Source organism: Homalodisca vitripennis, chromosome 8 (genome assembly GCF_021130785.1).
Source record: "Homalodisca vitripennis isolate AUS2020 chromosome 8, UT_GWSS_2.1, whole genome shotgun sequence".
Lineage (NCBI taxonomy): Eukaryota > Metazoa > Arthropoda > Insecta > Hemiptera > Cicadellidae > Homalodisca > Homalodisca vitripennis.
Genome location: NC_060214.1, coordinates 7,843,395 through 7,862,908, shown reverse-complemented (window position 1 = coordinate 7,862,908; position 19,514 = coordinate 7,843,395). Strand labels below are relative to the sequence as shown.

Below are 19,514 nucleotides of genomic sequence, written 5' to 3'. Positions count from 1 at the left end.
AATATATATATATACAGTGGAGTCCCGCTAATCCGAACACGTGTAATCCGAACGTCGGTTAATCCGAACAGGTCCAGTAGGAATTATTTATAACGATAATGAACAGTTATAGGAACTAATTACATAAAAAATGAAAATGGGTGCATCATTTCGTACATAAACAAAGAAAACTTTAATTAAATATACATACAGTATTTTATTAAGACAAATTGTGTACGGTACAGTACATAAATAATGAAGTTAAATACAGTACCAAATTGAAACTTATAGGTTAAGTATGAGTTAAATTACTGTATTAAGAAGTGAAATCAAACAAAAATTGGACGTACAGTACTGATATTATTATTGAGTACAATATTAATTGTTAAAAGACATAAATTCAGTTATTGTCTTCTGTCGCATTGAAGAGAGTCTATTGGATGACGCGTAGTTTCGTACGACTATTGAACGCGTGGACCCGTACAATATCCAGTACGCTCACATTGCTTAACAATAGAACTCTCACACTAAATACGGTAAATGTGCTTAGTATTCGCAAACACGTTTATTTGTCAAGAAATACAATGCAACAGTCAGAAAACATGTTTTAATAAAAATGTTGATAATTCTATAACAAAATAGACCTATTCTCAAGTTTAAAACCGTATTTTTCTGTAATTCTGGCTAATCCGAACAATCACATAATCCGAATAGGGCTCGGTCCCAATTAGGTCGGATTAACAGGACTCTACTGTATATATATATATATATATATATTTACGGAAACGAGGCACTTGATGGTCCTGTGTTATACAGCGACCCATGCAGGTCCATCAAGCCCCCTATTTAAACCATCATATAACCGTATTATGAATTTGTTCTCAGCATACATTTATGTTTTATAACTTGCTTGATAAATGTATGCTAATATTTTTTAATATATAAAAACTTTTGTCCACATGCTGGTCCGCGTGTAATGAGCGGTCCATGTTGGTCCTTTTTATATACCGTACAATTAAGCGGTACATGTTGGTCCGCGAGTCGTGTGGTTGGTGGTGGGAGAAAGAGGGGAAGGGACCTGCATCTGCCTTTTGATTGTAAATTATTGAAAGGACCTGGACTTGCCTTTCGTTTGTAAAACTCCAAGTTATAAAGCATTAATTTCACATATTTTATTTAATTTTAAGGTAATCAATAATATTACCTTAGGTGAATGTAACAGAATTTCTTGGATAATCATTAATATTAAAACATAAATTGCTGTTGTATCTGATCTGTGGCCTCCTTATTGCCCACAGACATTTATTGTATTTCATAATATTAAACATGTAATTCAATATAATGAGGTTTTCTAAATCATACGCATTAAATAGATTTTCAGTTTAAATTATTTTCCCCATTTATAATTATTAATAGATATGGCAATGCGCATGTTTTAATGTAAGTAAAATGTATCTATGCTGTGCATTTTTGTCATAGTACTGTTTTTTAATTTGTTAATGGGTCGCGTACCTGTAGTAAATTTAACATAAAAGTTAATTGACAGTGCCTGTTTTAAACACGCAGAATACTATGCTTCAAGCGTCTCAATTATTGCTGGGTAGTTGTGTGGTCAGCAAATCAGCGAAAGGATTCGAAATAGATAAAATAACAGTTTTATTTTGCCACAACATCCCAAATTTTATAGCACTCTTCAAAGTATTTTTTATTTTAAAATTTTTAACATCTACATCACATATATTACCTTAACACACTAAAAGAATGTAAACATTCTACATTAATAATATTTTAAAAATAATACACCAATCATCAATGATGAACTTAAATCTAAGAATTGTTTCAATTTTAAACTAATGTTCGAATATGATCGGGGACCAGGAATATATACACGTACAGGCCTACTAATTCCATACTAACTGCTGAATTAAATCTACCAATTTATACTATAAGATAACCAGCAACGTATTTATCTCCTAAAATTATAAATACGGAATGAGATGAAAAATAAAAGTTTTACATTTTATAATAAACCTGCCATACAAAATTAAATTATAACTATGTGATATTGAAGGGAGTTGAATTCACTAAAAGCTAAAAAATAAACATTATAACAAGTTTATACAAATAAGGTCTTAACATTTCAATTTATTGTGGACAAAATCTTGAGCTGATCATATAAAATATTATTAGTTCTCAAGTTCTGCACTTAATTGTAAAGTTTTAAAATTTATTCCTTTTCCCAAAAATGTTTTATAGAAATAAATGCGCACAAATGTTATTATTTTATTAAATTCGCCTATTTTTTTGGACATTGGCACCTTTACCAATTTTAAGAATACAGAAGGCCAATGCGCAATACTGTTTCTTATATTACCCCTTTTTATTGGCCCTTTAATTTGTAAATATCGAATGTAACATGTGGTGTTAGTCTTTCACTACTTTAGCTTATACTGATTATGGTTGTATTTTATTTAACAATCATACAAGAATTTACTTCCTCAAGTTACATATTAAATGTTTGATTGCAAGAAACCACTGAGCACTAATTTAAAGTTACTGAATTTGGAAAGAAATATTTTCGTATTACGCAATGAGATATTACACAAGCACTCTTCGTTATACTCTGCATTAAAAGATGGTATATAAAAGCAACATAGATCTTTTCACATTCTAATTCTGTATTAAACATATCGGAGTTGGTTAATAATATACGAGGGTGGTCTGAAAATTTTGCTTTCTGAACGTGATGATGGAAGCTTCGTTAACAAAAGCTACTGAATTTCTTCTGTTGAAAGTTACTCAAAAACGTTTTAGCTACGAGTATTTTCGACGCGCCGTTTTTATGTAACATTCGAGTGAGTTGATGTGAGTGTTTTTGTGATATGGACACGATTATCGTTCTGCCATTAAATATTTGTGTTTGAAAGGCAATACGCCTTCTTAAATAAAACATGAGTTGGATTCTGTGTATATAAACTCTGCACAATCATTTACCTAAGTGAAATTTTGGGCTGCTTCATTTCAAAATGGATCTTGGGAGACGATGAACGTTCGGGACGTCCAAAAAACTGCAACTGAAATCATCGACAAAGTTAACCAAATGGTGCTAGACGACCATCGAATTAAAGCGAAAAAATATATCACAGGTTATATTTCTAAAGAACGTGTCTATCACATTTTAAATCAACATTTAGGCATGAAAAAAGCTGTCCGCGCGTTTAATGTCGCGTTTTGCTCACGTTAGACCAAAAAGATTTTAGGATGAACATTTCCAACGCTTTTCTCGTGCAGTTTAGGCGGAATAATCCAAATGCGCTGATTAATTACTGTAGATAAAACTTGACTACACCATTATATACCCGAAAGAAAAATACTAAAGGGGAACCGACTCAAAAAAAGAGAAAATGCTGCTTTTTTGGTTGGGAAAGAGATGACGACTGTTTATGCGATATTAATAGAATTAATTTAATCGATTAGCTTCAAAAAGGTAAACCATTACAGGAGCATACTATCCATAATTACTTGACAAGGTAAAGGTAGAAATTTTTTAAAGAATCGCCCACATTTGTATAAAAAGAATATAATGTTTCACCAAGGCTACGAACCTTCTCGTCCCTTAGCGGTTATGATGGCGAAAATCCATGAATTACGGGTTTAACTGCATAACCATCCATCTTACTCACCAGCTCCGATCCCAAGCGAATTCTTTTCGTTCCTTATCTCAAAATTGCGCTCGGAGGACAAAGATGATCGTCTAATGAAGAGGCAATCACCTTCGTGAACAATAATTTTTCAGAAAAATTTTCCGAGTACAATTTTTACGGGTTACAGAGATGGTATCGCTGATAGAAGTGTGTAGATACTATGTTGATTTTTTTTTATTTCACAAATGATGTCATGTTTGTTAGGTCGGAAACTTTTCAGACCACTCTCGTAGATATAAAGCTTTATTAATGGCTTTTAAGACCTACATACATTGAATGTATAAAATATTTGTCAAGTTCGTAAATTAGGACAAAAAAACGGATGGATATCAAAATTTTATTTTTGTACGTAATTTAGAACTTTAGGAAAGGACAAAGTATTTCATAAATAATTACTTATTTATAATTCCACATATCTTAAAAATGTCTATATTTAAATCAAATATAATTTAACAATTTTATTATGAATAAAATAAAAATATTCCCACAAGCCACTTTTCTAGCACGTACGGTAAAATGTATTATCCTTATTATCAATGATTTTTAGGCCTAAATATAACATGAAGGTATTAATAATATTATAAATGGAAAAGTGCTTATGTTTTGTTTGTTTTGCTTTTACGCTTTAACTATTTAACCCATTGTACTGCAATTTTACGTATACATTCTTAGGGTTCCCTGGATGAATATATGCATATTCTTATTTCAAAAATCTCTTCGGGCTACGCCCTACTGGTTTATAAAATAGCTAAAAATCCAATTTTCCGTCTCTACAGTTACAAAAATTAGTTAATTAAAAGAGCCTCTTAAATGTCAACTGTTGTAAAATATTATAGGTGCGAATTTTGCACATTGATTATTTTATGATCATCATTATAAATTTCTGTGTGTTAGGGAACCGCCCCAAATAGAGAATGGTGTGAAGGTACCGATAAAAAGGTTTAAAAAAATATATTTTTTAATAAATTTCAACGTTTTTATACACCTAATGCTTAAGCCGAATAAGGTTGCTTTACTCATATGTGCATTGCACTTGATTAGGGGGTCTAGCCAAATAAACTCTCCCTCCCCAATTCTTTCACATTCATACACACGATAATAATACCTTGCTCAAGTCGTTGCAAAGAATGTTAATTAGCTTTTAGTATATTTTTAATGAAAACGAATTCAAGATATTTCTATAGATTTAAACACTACAGGACACAGTAATAACAGCTAAATATACTCTTATGGGATAAATATAGAAGAGGTTTCCAATGTTGCTTGATTTTGAAAGTTCAACGTTTTTCAGGTTTTTCAAGTTCAAAGCCTTAGTTTTTCGTATATAATTGTGTTATGTATTATGTATATAGCTCTGTTATGAAAATGCAATGGATAAACACTCAGTAAATCGCGTTAAATCACTGCTTCCATCATAGAGTTTAGAATATTTGTTTGCACTAAGTCTGGTGCATAAATCTAAAAGCAAGGCGTTCTTAAAAGTGTGTCACGAAGTTCTGTGTCTGATAGTACGTATGATCCCTAACCAAATATGTCCTATAAGGAACTGAGACCTATTTGATTGGATTTAAACCCTATCAACATTTAAACGCTATGGGACGCCAATGCACAATACTGTTTCTTATTTACCATTAAATGTTAAACATATACTGTAACTTTTGATGTTAACCTTTCACTTAACCCATTTCGTTTATAATTAACTGCATTTTGACCAACGATCATACTTGCATTCCTTTCTCCAAATAACATATAAATGTTACCGTCTTATTGCAAGAAACCACTAAATACTAATTTAAAGTTACTAAACACGGGAGGAAGTAATTACTCACTACATAATGAGTTACATCAAATCATAGATATCATTCTACAAGTAGAATAATAAGAAGACTCAAAAAATCTGTTCACACTCTACATTGTCATTTGTAAAACCGAGGTCTCGTTATACTCTGCATTAACAGAAGGTTTAACAAAGGCAACACGTGTAATAGCTTTTCACATATTACCTCAATATAAGTCGTAAGAGAATAATTTAATAATATAGGGATACAGAAATATTAAAGGATTTTTACGATTAATATATGTTTAAATTAGAAAATGTTTGTGATGGAGTCTAAATTAAACGACCGATGCCGATGATAAAAAGTGAATTTTGTGAAGTACGTAGATAAATAGTAACTTCAGGATGTGACATTTCTTAATTAATGATTTGAGAAAATTAAATTTGTTAAGATTAAATATAGCTTTAAAATGTTTAACAAAATATTTAAATAGTTAAAAAATGTTTTATAAATAAATTCACGACATTTTATTTAGCCAGACTACTTGCACCTAATTTAAAAATTCATATCTTTATCATCAACAGTTTTTAGTTCTGGTTATGAGATTAATCTGAAAATTTTTTTTAATACCCAAAATTGCGGTATTAGGAATAATTAAAAAAGTCAACCTTAAAGATCGGCTGCCAACATAGAGTTACGTGGGAGCGAGCGTTAGTTATTTTAATCGTAAAGTGTTTTAGAAAAACTCAGGAAAGAATCCCTGACCAAGTGCAGGAGGTGCTGACCACGGTCAAGGCACGCCGGACAGGAATACTATTGTCGCGTCGTAGTGGTAGTACGAGTTCTATATTGGTCAGCGGGGCGGATGTTTATTCTTTGTCATCCGACTGCTCGCTCTCTCTCCCCCGAGAGATGATGGTCTGTGTCACTCTATAGAGTTTGGTTAGGCACTAGCCAGAGAGTGGTAAAAACACTAATACCTTTGTTTCGTATTGCACACAAAACTTGTATACAAAATTGTATACTACAGATTAATAATACCTCATATTTTTCTATTGAGTAATTATTTGGGCAAGACATTCATAAAATAAATAATAACTAAAGAGGTTATCAACATACACAAAGTAAATATTTGTATCGTGAGTGCTTAGCTGTTAGCTGTAATATTTTTAGGAAAGGGGTAAATTTATTTAATTAACAATAAATTTAACATTTTCAAAAATAAAGTTTTGGCCTGACAAATTGCCCCCTTGTGTATACTAGTCTAAATTAATACAATGATTTTTTTATGTATCAAAGGAATTTTATATTATGGAAAATTAGCATTTCTTTGTTATACTCTTTATTTTACTCGAAAGGTTTTAACAATATTTATAACTCCAGGCTATCGCTTTCCAGATAATAAACGCGCCACTCAGAACAGTCAACCATTGAAACCGTTGGCCTAGCATAACATAAACTTACATGATGTTCCATTCCAATTGGCTAATTAAATAGCAATATAATGAAAAATGTGTCATAAAACAATCATTTTCCAAACTCCTGCCTATCATGAAAATTTACATTGGACTAAAATCCTAATTACAGTTAAATTATTGACATGCGTAGATATTAACTTCTTCATCATTCAGCTAACGCACTTTTCCCTATCTACAGTGTCATAAACATCGGTAAAAAATTCAATACTTATGCGATAATTTTAATACACGCTGTTCTAATGTATTGATAGACTTTACCAACCACGTCATTCATGAGAGGGCGCAATGAAAGCTGATTAAAAAGAGGAAGGAAATTACTTTGCTTGTTCTCAATTTATTTATACAATCATATTTAGTATTATTGCTAGATTTAGGAACTACATTGGCTTTTTGTATCAATAAAAAAGGTCATGGATGTATTTAAATATAATACTATAGACTTTAATAGATGATTCTACGAGTTTTTCACTCCGGAAGCAAACCGATATGAACCTCTGGAAATTCGTCTGAGTCGTCCCGAATCTGCTTTGCCGGCCGAATCTCGGTAAACAATATAATAATATTTCATATTACTCTATATTTAATTCTTATAAAACATTTATCAAAGGTTGTAAATTCAGTCCCATCATTCCCCATCAAAAACAATACCATACTTTGCTGCTTTTGTATTAAGGACATTTAAAAAAATCATTATTACCAGTTTTCCTTAAAAAATTGTCTCAATAAATATTATAGACTTGAAACTGTGCCATCACTCCTATCACACAATAACATTCTCAAATCTGCTACTTACAAATTAAAAAATAGTTTTAAAATACCATTTGACATACACTCTTGAGTCTTTCGCCTAGCTGACCACTGTGACCCTGGCTTATCTCGTCACTTTACAGGAAAAGTCAAATTTTTTTCTTTGGCGCTTAGTGCAGGACACTGTCAATATTAGCACTACCAACAAAACATTTACTGTATTCTACATTTAATGAAACTTTACAGTATAAAACATGTAAACAACAAAAACACAAAATCCACGAAATTCCTTGAAATGTAGCTAGATCGGGGTTTCACTTGGGATAATCACATCGACCACGCATGTGCAGAAATTGCATCAGAAATTTTTGCTCTTCGCAACTTGGCACAGTATTGCTCCATCGGAGTCTTGAAAACGGCATATTTTTGAATAATCTATCCTCATCGAGGGTATGGAATTAAACTCTGGGTAGCTGTGCAAAACACAAGTTGGAACGGGTATTCAGACTCCAAAAAAGAACTGTGAGAATGATTTTTGGTTTGAGAGCCAGAGAGTCATGCAGAGATGCTTTTAGGTAGGTCGGGTTACTGACTCTGTCCTGTTTCTATATTCTCAAGGTGATCCTTTACTCCAGATCAAAGTGCGCTTTGTTCGAAGGGGGGGGGGGTTTCACCATCATGGGAGTAGAGGTAACTCGATAACTTTCGAGTCCAACAACACAGAAGAGATGCTTTCAGAAAGTTGTCTTCTCAAGTTGGTGTCGGACTAATGACAGTCTTCCTGAAGGTATTAAAAAAAAAAAAAATAAAAATAAATAAATAAATAAAGATCAGTTCAAAACAGTTTTTGGTGGCATTTTAGTCTGTTGACGAGTTTATGATGAATCGCTGGGACAATTAAGAGCACAAAAATTCACAAAATCGTTTTGTCAGACCTATAAACATTAATAAAATAATAATAATAATTTCTTTATTGCATTATTTTAAAACATTTTACATCGTATCGCAATGGCCAATAGTCAAAGTAAATTCACACGATTTTATCTACACATTAACGCAACCTCATATTCACAATTCACACAATCATTCAAGACACAATCGCATTGACCTCAGATCCAGCACTCTCAAATATCCCAGCGGCTTATCATGAATTTATCAACAGAGTAGAAAGCTTTGGACACCAAAAGGAGATTGAGACGCGTTATAAATTGATTTTGATTATTGGAAATTTGGATTTCTTCAGGGAGCCTGTTGATTAACCTGACACCAACTTCTTGCGGTAGATGTTGCGCTAATGTGAATCTGCGTTGATGAGTTCGAAAGTTTTCCCTGCCTCTAGTGTCATATTGATGAACGTTCCTGCCACGAATCAAGATGCACCTTGATCTGCAGTACATGATCACCTCAAAAATATAGAGACAGGGCAAAGTCAGCAATTCCAACTCTCTGTAAGATTCCCTACACGACTCTCTGTAATTACAATTTTCAATGATTCTGACAGCTTTTTCTGGAGTCTAAAGACGCGCTTCATTTTGTTTTTTGCACAACTTCCCCAAAGTCTTATTCCATACGCAAAATGAGGATGGATTAGGCCATAGTAGGCCATTCTTAAAACTTATGGGGAACAAAATTTTGCTAGATTGCGCCGAGCATAAATAGTTGCCCCTAGGTCCGGGCCGGCAAAGAACGATTCAGAAGGCTGTTTTCTGGAAGGACTGCAATTGTTTAAGGGGAGATGTCACCGAAACGTCGCTCCATAACAAACACATGTAAACTTAAGGAATGTAAGTTTTCTCAGCTTCAGATTGTCCTAGAAGCTTGAAATTTTTACCACACAACAATCATGTTGTTTTGCATGCTCCGTAGCAAAATTATTACTCTATTATAAAAATAATCAGTTTAAAAAAATTTTTTAAATGTTGTATTTTTTTAGTCTACGTTTTTTTCTAAATATAAATTTATAAATGCAAAATTTATGAGGGAAAAATTGTTATTTTGCTACCCAGCCTAGGCACTAAGTCAACATATAAGCACAAAATATTTCAGAGATCTATCTATTATAGGTTCTGAGAAAAGTGTTCCTAATGTTAAAAAATACAACTTTCGAGAAATCAAGAAAAACTAAAAATTTTTTAATCTTACTTTTAAAATGCACCAGGTTCATAAGATTGAGTGTCTGCTGATTCCTTATCTTCACATTTTCTCTTCTGGGATCTTCTTTTTTGCATCTTTCTTTACACACAGTTTTATTTAAAGTACAATTTTGGCAATATTTGGTCAAACACTCAACATCTATTACTTTTCCACTATCAAATGATGTTGTAGTCACTACACCATTTAGCGAAGTATGCCCCCTACGCTGCCAGGTGCCGTCAAAGCATGCTGCAATATCCGTTAGCCCTTCATTTTCTTTTACTGCATCTAATGCAGCTTCACGCATTGAATTCTCACTAACAACAGTAATAGCATTGGCTATGTGCTTATTGTGGATTTTGAAGCGATTGTTTGGAGGTGGCAGATTCATAATAGCGCAAAGAGTCCTACCAGCTGCTTCACCTTTTCCGATAGCCCGTAATCCATAAACATACCTGGTATTAATTTCATAAAGTCTATGTTTGGTAAATTTAGAAGACATAGCTGTCTTGTTTTCCATGCACTGTATGCATTTCAGAACAAGGTTAGTGGCTAAACATTTTCTAAGTATTTTATTTTCTTCCAGAACAACAGAATTCTCCGCACCACAATATTTACATTTTACAAATCCCCTTATAAGCTCAGAAACAATGTCTAGGTTTATAATTATATTTTGGCCTACCAGAAGGTTCTCAGTTTGAGAATTGTCAATAAATTCTGGGATATAAGCCAATTTCTTTTTAGAACTTGAAATAGGTTTTGTAGTAGTTGGCAAATCAGTAGTCAGCCTAGGTGAAGCTTCATTAGAATCAGTATTTTGTTCACAGGTTATATCACTACACTGTCTGCCACTAAAATTAGTATCTGTAACATATTGATTGCCTCTAAATTTCCTTTTCCAAGATGATTTAGCTCGTGGCATTGTAATGTATCACTTAGAAACACTCAACAATCAAAACTAAACACTTGAATTGAAATTAATCATCAAAACACAAGCAGAATGTAAACAAAACAGCAGGGAAAGTACAATCCAGTCAGTTAGAAGAATACAGTACAGTCACGACAACTACAGCTGACTGCTTTATTAGTAAAACAGTACTATATAACATACATAAGAGGCATGCAAGCAGTTCTCTGTCATGTAGCGCGCAAACTTGGTGTGCATACAATCTGTATAATTTATTTTTCAATAATAAATAATATTTTACTATGCATGTATTATATATATTTTTACTCAGGAAAACTCAGAGAAAAATATAAAAAAAATAAAAAAAATTTGAAAAAAATTACATTTTCAGTGACATCTCCCCTTAAGTTTATCTTCTGTGTGAACAGAGCCCTTTCATAGTTCCGGGAGTTTAATATGGAAGTGAGGTCATTAGATACCGTCAATATCTTTATAGTTATAACGAGAGAATAGCTACTGAGTGGTTGGTAGGTGTTCACATTATGTTCGATTGATTACGGTTTATTACGAAAACTTATCTGGCAATTCTTTCACCGTTCTTGATTTTAGAGGCATTAGTGGTTTTAATTCATCCTGCACAGTTTGTATAAATTCCTAAACTGGGAATGACGTGTTAGATTTAAAAACAGATTGCATTTACGTGTTAGGAAAATAATTTTGCTTTATAAAGATCCATTTTTGCACTTATTTAATGTAATCAAGATTTTGGATAATATATAACTAAAAATGTAGTTATCTCAAATAAATATTTTCCCGTGAAAACGATTGTTTTTAACACTAAGTAAACTTTGAATAAATTACTATTTACAAATAGTTTTAAAATATTTTACCAATGAATGAATTCCTATATTAAAAACAAATATTAGAAAAGAAGTACCAACTATGCCTACCCTCGAATAGCAATGAATTTTCTATAATTTGCGAGCGGATGTGACAAGTGTATCGTTAAAACATGTGACATTTGATTCAAACAGCAAGAAGAAGTGAATCAATTCTTGATTTGCTCATCATTTTTAATTCTACATGTTCAGTTCATGATTCTTAAACCTTTAATCACCGAGTAAAAAATATACATGATTATTAAGCATACATTCAGTATAACTACGTACCTGACTGAGCAAGTACAAAAAAACGAGGCGATCACAACATACGTAATTACTGCAGCTGCCGTCTTATTGTCGTCTGGTAGATGTAAAGATCCCAGTCGGCAAGACAAATTTTAAATTGCGCAGTTATCTATCTAGTATTTGTACACATAAATGGTCGGAAGATTCGGCTTTGCCATCGTCTGTTCAGTAAAGAATGACCATCAGTGCACTTTGCTATATCAGTTTGGACGGCCATAAACTTACCGTCATTAAAATTCTGACCACCTCCGCAAATTATATAAACACCATGGTTTTGATATCAAAAGGGGTTTTTTGTTGGGAAATTTATTTTTCATAAGGTTTCAATGTGATATCAATGCAGCAGAGTACGGTGGCCCGACCTAGTTGTAGTGTTAGCGTATTCGTTGCCGGACCTAATACTTTCAAGTAATAATAGCGCAAAATCAATTCTCCTCTGGGACCGCTGCATCGTTTATTAGTACAATCGTTCTTCTCTATACCGAATTTCCTCCTTATTCTGTTTCATAAGATTAGTATTGATTAGTCACCTATGTAGACGGTATAAAATTGGTATGCAAGGCAAAATCTGCAAGGCCCCATGGCAAAATCAGACTCAGATGCGTGGCCGGAAGCCAACTAGCGTTACTTCTTAAAGAAATGAAGTTATCTAGATGCAAATATAAATTAATGACGAAACTGAAGGCTCTTTAATATATTTTTTCTAAAAGAGGGATTGGTACCCGATGAAAGCGACCTTTGAAGAAAGTAGCCGCGTTAAGTTTGTCCGCTATTTTATTTCAATAAGGCAGTAGATATGTTAAAATTAGCCTCCATATGAGAGGCATTACAGTCTATTGAACATATTAACGAAAAGGGGAAGGCTTTGTCCATTTTGGAATGCCTATTCTATTAAATTTGCGTTCTTGGAATACTGATCTGGAACAACCATCATACGATAAACAAACTACAAGGCTAAACGTGGCGGCAGTAGTTTCAAACTGAGGCATCGCCGGGTTGATCTCATTTCGTGGGAATTTATACCAACAACGTGGCTGATTGTGCATGTACCTTTTACATCAATGGTATGAATTTTAATGAGAGTGCGTTTGTGGTTATTTTAACCAAAATGCCAAAGCGCTGATGGTCAGTTACAACAGGCCGACGACGAAACCGGCCCTTCTGAACCGAGCGGTGTGGCTCGCCTGGGTTGACCATTCAGGGTCCTGTGTTGTGAGTCCTATTTTAAATCAATACTCCGAGCGCCGCGGGGACTTCCTGCCCGGACTGACCTGACTTGTAAAGAGTCCCAAGTATCAGGATGTCCTTCTAGAGAGAAAGACACACTAAGGCAAATATTTTTGAATTAAGGACAAGTCTGCAATTTCAAATATCACAGCAGGAGAGATTATAAAGTATAATTAAATTACATTCTAACCAATATAGGTTAAAATTTTTCCGATATACTATTAATACGAAGGCACTATAAAGGATATATTTACTGTAAATACAACTGCACAAATTTTTAGACAAAAAATCAGTAATTGTATGTGTTTCCGCCGCCTTGTACGTGAGTGGTTGACCTCCATTGTCTAGGTTTGGGGTCCACACACAAAGTGTGACACAAACACGTTATGTTGATAGGGAAATAACCACCATAAAAGTTAATGCTCATATACGAAAATAAATGGACAAAAAAATCTATTTAGTTTGTTGACGATTTTAATTTCAATATTCTAATTATCCCACAGACTCTAACGTCATATTAGATACTCTTTTTATTTACAGTTTTATACAAACTATTAGTCATCAAACTGAGATCTGACAATAAGATAGATCTGAGATGATAGTGTATTTCCTCCCCAGGCACGGAATATACAACATTTTTGTAAATCTGTTTCGTAGCAAATTAGCATTTTATTTTTCATTTTCTTAGAAATAAATACGTTGATACGCTGAAAAAGTAAAGCTGATAGTTTTTAGTAAGAAAACTAACGAAAAACAATGCATAATAAAAATTGGAGTAGTGTTCTCGATTTATTGATCTTAGATCGTTAGAGAAATCGTTAATATGTCTTCGAAACTATTAGGCTATTAAAAAAAACCTAACTTATCAATTTGTAAGAAGCTCATTTTTTTAATAATTTTTTTTATTAATAGACAAAAACTTCAAGATACTGTATATCTTACAATTTAATGGCCCAATAGAACTAATAGTTATTATTAGTTAAAGAAGTTTTAACTAACATAGAGTAGATTTTGACAGGTGGGAACTCTTTTAAGTGCAACTTGGAAAATTGTTACTAATTCTAATTCATAATCTTCGTGATATAAACGTGATATGTAAGAATTTAAACTCAACGAATTTATCTCGCACGATCTAAAAGAAATTTCTATAGTAAAACTATAATACTAACTTTATGGACTGCTCGGATACATATAATTCGAATTACCTTTATTCCAGTAAAAATTTCATTTCATTTCATTTATTTGTTTCCAAACAATACATACATACATTTGACTTACAGAAATTGTAAAAAGATAATTGTACTGCAATAATTCCTGCAGATACTCCACGTCGTTGTTCTTAACTCCAGTAATTTCCAGTTTTCTAATGAGATTTCTTCTATTAACGGAATCAAAAACCTTAGCTTGGTCTAGGAATGTCACTATAACGTGTTTTTTATGTATGTGAAATTAACTTAGTAACGTCAATTAAAGCATCGGATGTACTTTTTTCTTCTCTAAAACCATAATGTTCGTTAGGTACAATGTGAAATTGCTTTAGGTAACTCGGTAACTGAATTTTTACACATTTCTCGAGAATCGTATCTATTGATGTCAAAAGTAACATTGGTTTAAAGTTACTGTGTTGTGATTTTAGACCAGACTTATAGATAAACAGGTCGAGTCTTATAGTATTCAATCTAGATCTGTTAACTGTCATATTATAATACGAGTATATTTAGTTCATTTTATTTCTACAAAATCGAATTGTTTGAATCCAGCTTTCTTCTTGTCTTCTTCTAGTCAAACAACATTTTTTTGTCTATTCCTTAACTGGCCTACTTTTTTACTATCCTCAAATATGTAAGGTGTTTTCTCAACTGATTTTAAGATTAGCAAGGCCTTTCAAATCCTAAAAAAATTCAATTTTAACCTTGATATATCGATAACACAAGATTTTTTTAATATTGAGAATATAGTACATTTCTGAATAACGTAAAATCTACTGTGCGTTACTGGACTAGAATACATTAGGCCTACTCAAATCCATTACCATAAAACACTATTTAATTTAAAACAATAATACACTTTGTTCATCCAAATCCTAATCCTCATAATGCCTCGACAATTTTTGCCTTTCTTTATTTGTTCGAAAAGCAGTTACCGCCGATGAGTGAAATGAACATAATATTTCTCTCTGTTCTGTTTAATTACGGTTTTGAAGTTACCGACCATGATACTCTCAGGGGGACTTACGGTAGTATATTTCGGTCTATGCTGATATATATATATATGTTTTCTAAAAATTATATGCTTGAATATTTTTTGTGATATAGCATCTCAACTCTCTGTCATTAATTAATTTATTATTGCAATTATATTGTTTTCCACAACTACAATGTGTTTAAAAAGTCCAGAACAAATCTTCAGAAATAGAAACTAGAATTATATACAAATTAAAAAATTGAAGTTACAAATTTATAAACATTTAATTGTTTACTTAAGTCCTAAATTATTTATGCCTCAAAACTCAAAAGTTATCTGGTCGGAAAGACTTTTTACTGTTTGCATAAAGTTCTCGTGTTCATTTTGATATCATTAAGAGTTTCACATTTACTTTATGATAATATTTTGTTATTATTATTATTTATATATTGTTTGTGGAATTTAATGTAAATAAAATATGTTCTTTTGTTTAAATAAAAACTTAAATAAATAAAAAATACGATATTTAAGTCAGATATTATGATAGCAATAATATTATGATTAACATGATATTTCTTTACGTTGTTTGTGGAATAATGGCTTTTGTATGATTAAAAGATGGTATAAAATAAATTACATGGGTTATTACGTAACTTTTTGTGTATTTTAAGTCACTACCAAAGGGTTGAAGTTCATTATTTGATTTTTAAATGTTGGTCAAATATAAAACATCTTTTGATAAGCGACGGTGTCTTATTATATTTGCCAACCCCTAGAGGTAGCAGACGGACTTGCCATTCCGAGAAATTATAAAGCACAAGTATTGTATTTTACTGTATGTCAGCTGTTATAGTTAAAATATCGAAACAGATAAAAAACAAAACTGAACTACGAGTGTGATACATTGTTCGACAACGAGTATACATTCTGTTTAACGTAAGTTAAAATATAAGCCTACTTTGAAAGTTTGTATCAATAAGGGGAGGGGGGTTACCCCAAAAGCCTGCTGGATACGCCTTTGGGTAGGAATGGTCATATAGGAAAGTTGCACGTTTCGCTTAACATTTCTTTGATCTAAAACAAATTATGTTGATATAACTGAGAAATGCAATACATCACTTTCGTTAACATAAGTAAGTATTAAATAAAACGTAATGGAGTTCTATGTGTTGTGCATGTTGTGAGGATGTTTTTTGCATGAATGTAAAGATCAAATGAGTATATGGCCATTTCACAAACCTTCAATGAACACAAATCTCCCCGTAAGGGAATCGTTCACCGGAAATAACTACGACTTTTGTTTTATTTAATATGGTTACTGGACCGTAATGCCTCTCACCCATAACAAAACACATCCGCTGGTCTAGTGAAAAATATAGCGGGCATACATTGGAATGACCATTTTGGAAATCCCCATTGCTTCATTATTATCAGTTTCGGTAAACTGCGGTTCATTGATGTAGAACTGCTAATTTGCTCAAGTCACCCTACAGCCCTCTTTCTATGAAAGTAATTATAAAAGGCCCAAATTTTGACCGTGAACGTGTTACCCCTATGATACCCTTAAATCTTTTACGGATATTGGTTTTATTAAGTACATGAGTCTTGAGTGCTATTATCGTGTTTGTTTCGTCCTTTAACTATATAAATACGTTTGAACAAAGCAATCTAAAATTAAAATACATTGAAATATTTATATAGAAATCAGATAAACTAAACATTAATTTCATATAACTTGATTTCCCTTTAATTTATTGAATGCACAAAAATACACATTATACTTAGCCTATAGGGAGCATAACGCTAAAAAAAAAACTAAATAGTTCATCTCCAAGTTAGTATTGTTTGTTAATAAATCCACCTGTCATTAAAATATATTTAGGGGTTATAATAAAAAAATAAATAAATATATTATGTCTGAAAAATGCTTGGTTTAGGAAACCTTTTTTGTCTAAATTATCATGTTCTCCTAAATACTAATAATATCCTACTATGGCTTCTATAGTGATTTATCCTCATTTAAAATAGGAAGTTCAGATATGGGGAAATATTTTATCTGAACATAATTTAATTCTCAAGGTACTATAAAGCAATACAGATATTTGTTCACGTAGGTCTTCTTGCAAACCACTGTTTAGATAAAGCAATATTTGTAACCAAATCCATCCTATGATTTGTTTCATTAGCCCATAGGAACCTTAGTTTTTTTATAGTTGTGGCAGCGAACATTTCCTCTTGCCAATGGCACAGTGTAGCGGTACGGGATCAAGCAACGCCGAGCGTGGCAGCTTTGGGTAACCGGCGTTTAAAATTGGTTATAGCAAAAATTTTAAAATATGATTATGCTCTTATACCATAATTCAATAGCTAAAAACCGTAGAAAAAAACAATATAATTCTTTGGGTAAATTTTGGATTGCCAATGAAAGAAATGTAAACAGTCAATACGTAACTTAGTAGTTATCAGAGGCGTAAAGAATAAACATATACAAGAACGGCCAGTAAGAAGATATATTTTATATGTTATCATTCAATCACATTCATTACTCTAGATAAATTTAATGAATTTTTAATGTTAATAATGAACGTACTTGGGAAGTCCACCCAAATTCATGATCATTACTTTACCCTTTATAAAACGGGATTACTTTTCCAAGTTTGAAAGTGATTGGGAAAATGCCCTCATCAATACTCTGATTTATTATATGAAACAAGGGAAAAATGAAGTAGGCCAAATAAATTTGAAGGAATTACGCCAGAATATTATCACTGCAGGAGCCGAGCCGCCCTTCATATCCGTGACAACGTGCTGGAGTTCGGGGCCCGTTATAGATTCTAGCCGGAAGTAAGCGTCCACCAGGTACTCAGTATCGTTCGTGACGACCCAGGTTACAGGAAAAACCGGGCTAGGCTGTCCCCGACGTTCGCGTAATATTTCTTGAATAAATCTGCTTTATCTTTTACATCGTAGAGTTTTAACCTTTCGTTGACCCTTATTGAAATGATCAATTAATTGGAATCCTTTCTTTATCTTTGTTTATATCCATGTATTTTGAAATATTTTCCCACTTATTTTCATTTTTCGAGTCATTGATTTTATTACAATAATTACGTAAATTTTTTGAGGAACTAATTTTTTGTTAAAACGTTAGGACCATTTAAATTGGGTTTTCAAAGCAGTGTCGAAAGGTTGTCTTTACAAACGGTAGCTCATCTAAGTTTTGGTCTAGATTGATCTGATCAAACCGGTAAGTATCCAAGGTATTTCATATGGTTAATTTTGTGTGGAAATTGTGATGTATTCGTTCACAATATGATAATACTCTGAAGCTGCTTGACGTAAGTTTCACAACTTGATTCGAGCAATCTATACCAGAGATATGATGGAACGTCAAGTTAATTGTTCTTATGTCAAAGTCTGGCCTGGATTTTTGTCCAAACTTGGTTGAAACAAGGCAATGGTAAGTAATGATTTGTCATTTCGGATTGAATTATTAATTTTTACTCAATTACCACAGTAGGATTTGACTGAGTTTGCGATGTTTATGTTCATAAATGTATGACTGATATCATTAGAAAACGCTGAAACACTAGTAGATACATTGATACAACTTACATAACAGGGTATCAAGGTATCTTTGAGAGATTTTGTCTGTTAAAATACAAAAATTTATATCTCTAACCAGTCACTGCGACTCCACCCAACCCGGAGCCTACCGTCGAGATAAAACCCAAGATCGCCGGACGGACTCATGTACAGTGCAAGCAGCAATACGACAATCATTAACTCGTTTTCATTTATATTATACCAATGAATATTTAAACTGAGAATTGTTAAGGACTTTCTCAATTCTACAGTCTGATAAAATCTGAAAGGTGCCCACCTCTTTATTTATGCATGCATTCATAACTCTATTAGTTATCTCATCCAAAACATCATCCTCTGAGCTGTAAAATGTAACTTAACAGCCAACGTTTTTTGTTCTAATACTTAAACACACAGAAAATAACCAAGACCTTAAAAATTTAAAGCGAGTTATGTGTGGTCCAAATACAAAACTGACATTGTATTGTATTTTGACAATTTGTATTGTCTTTGCGGTATTGGTTAGTTTGGTGATAAATGTAACCTATTTAAAATTCCGATCATCGATGCAAATATTATACACCTGTCTAAATCTTAATAGTCAA

At 32.5% G+C, this 19,514-nt stretch overlaps 1 protein-coding gene across 1 annotated transcript in view; it reads right to left on the bottom strand.

Annotated features, from left to right (window-relative positions):
* Positions 1-19,514, bottom strand: part of LOC124367238 (RUS family member 1-like) — a 41,156-nt gene that overhangs the window by 5,126 nt on the left and 16,516 nt on the right. The gene's annotated exons all lie outside the window — the stretch shown is intronic.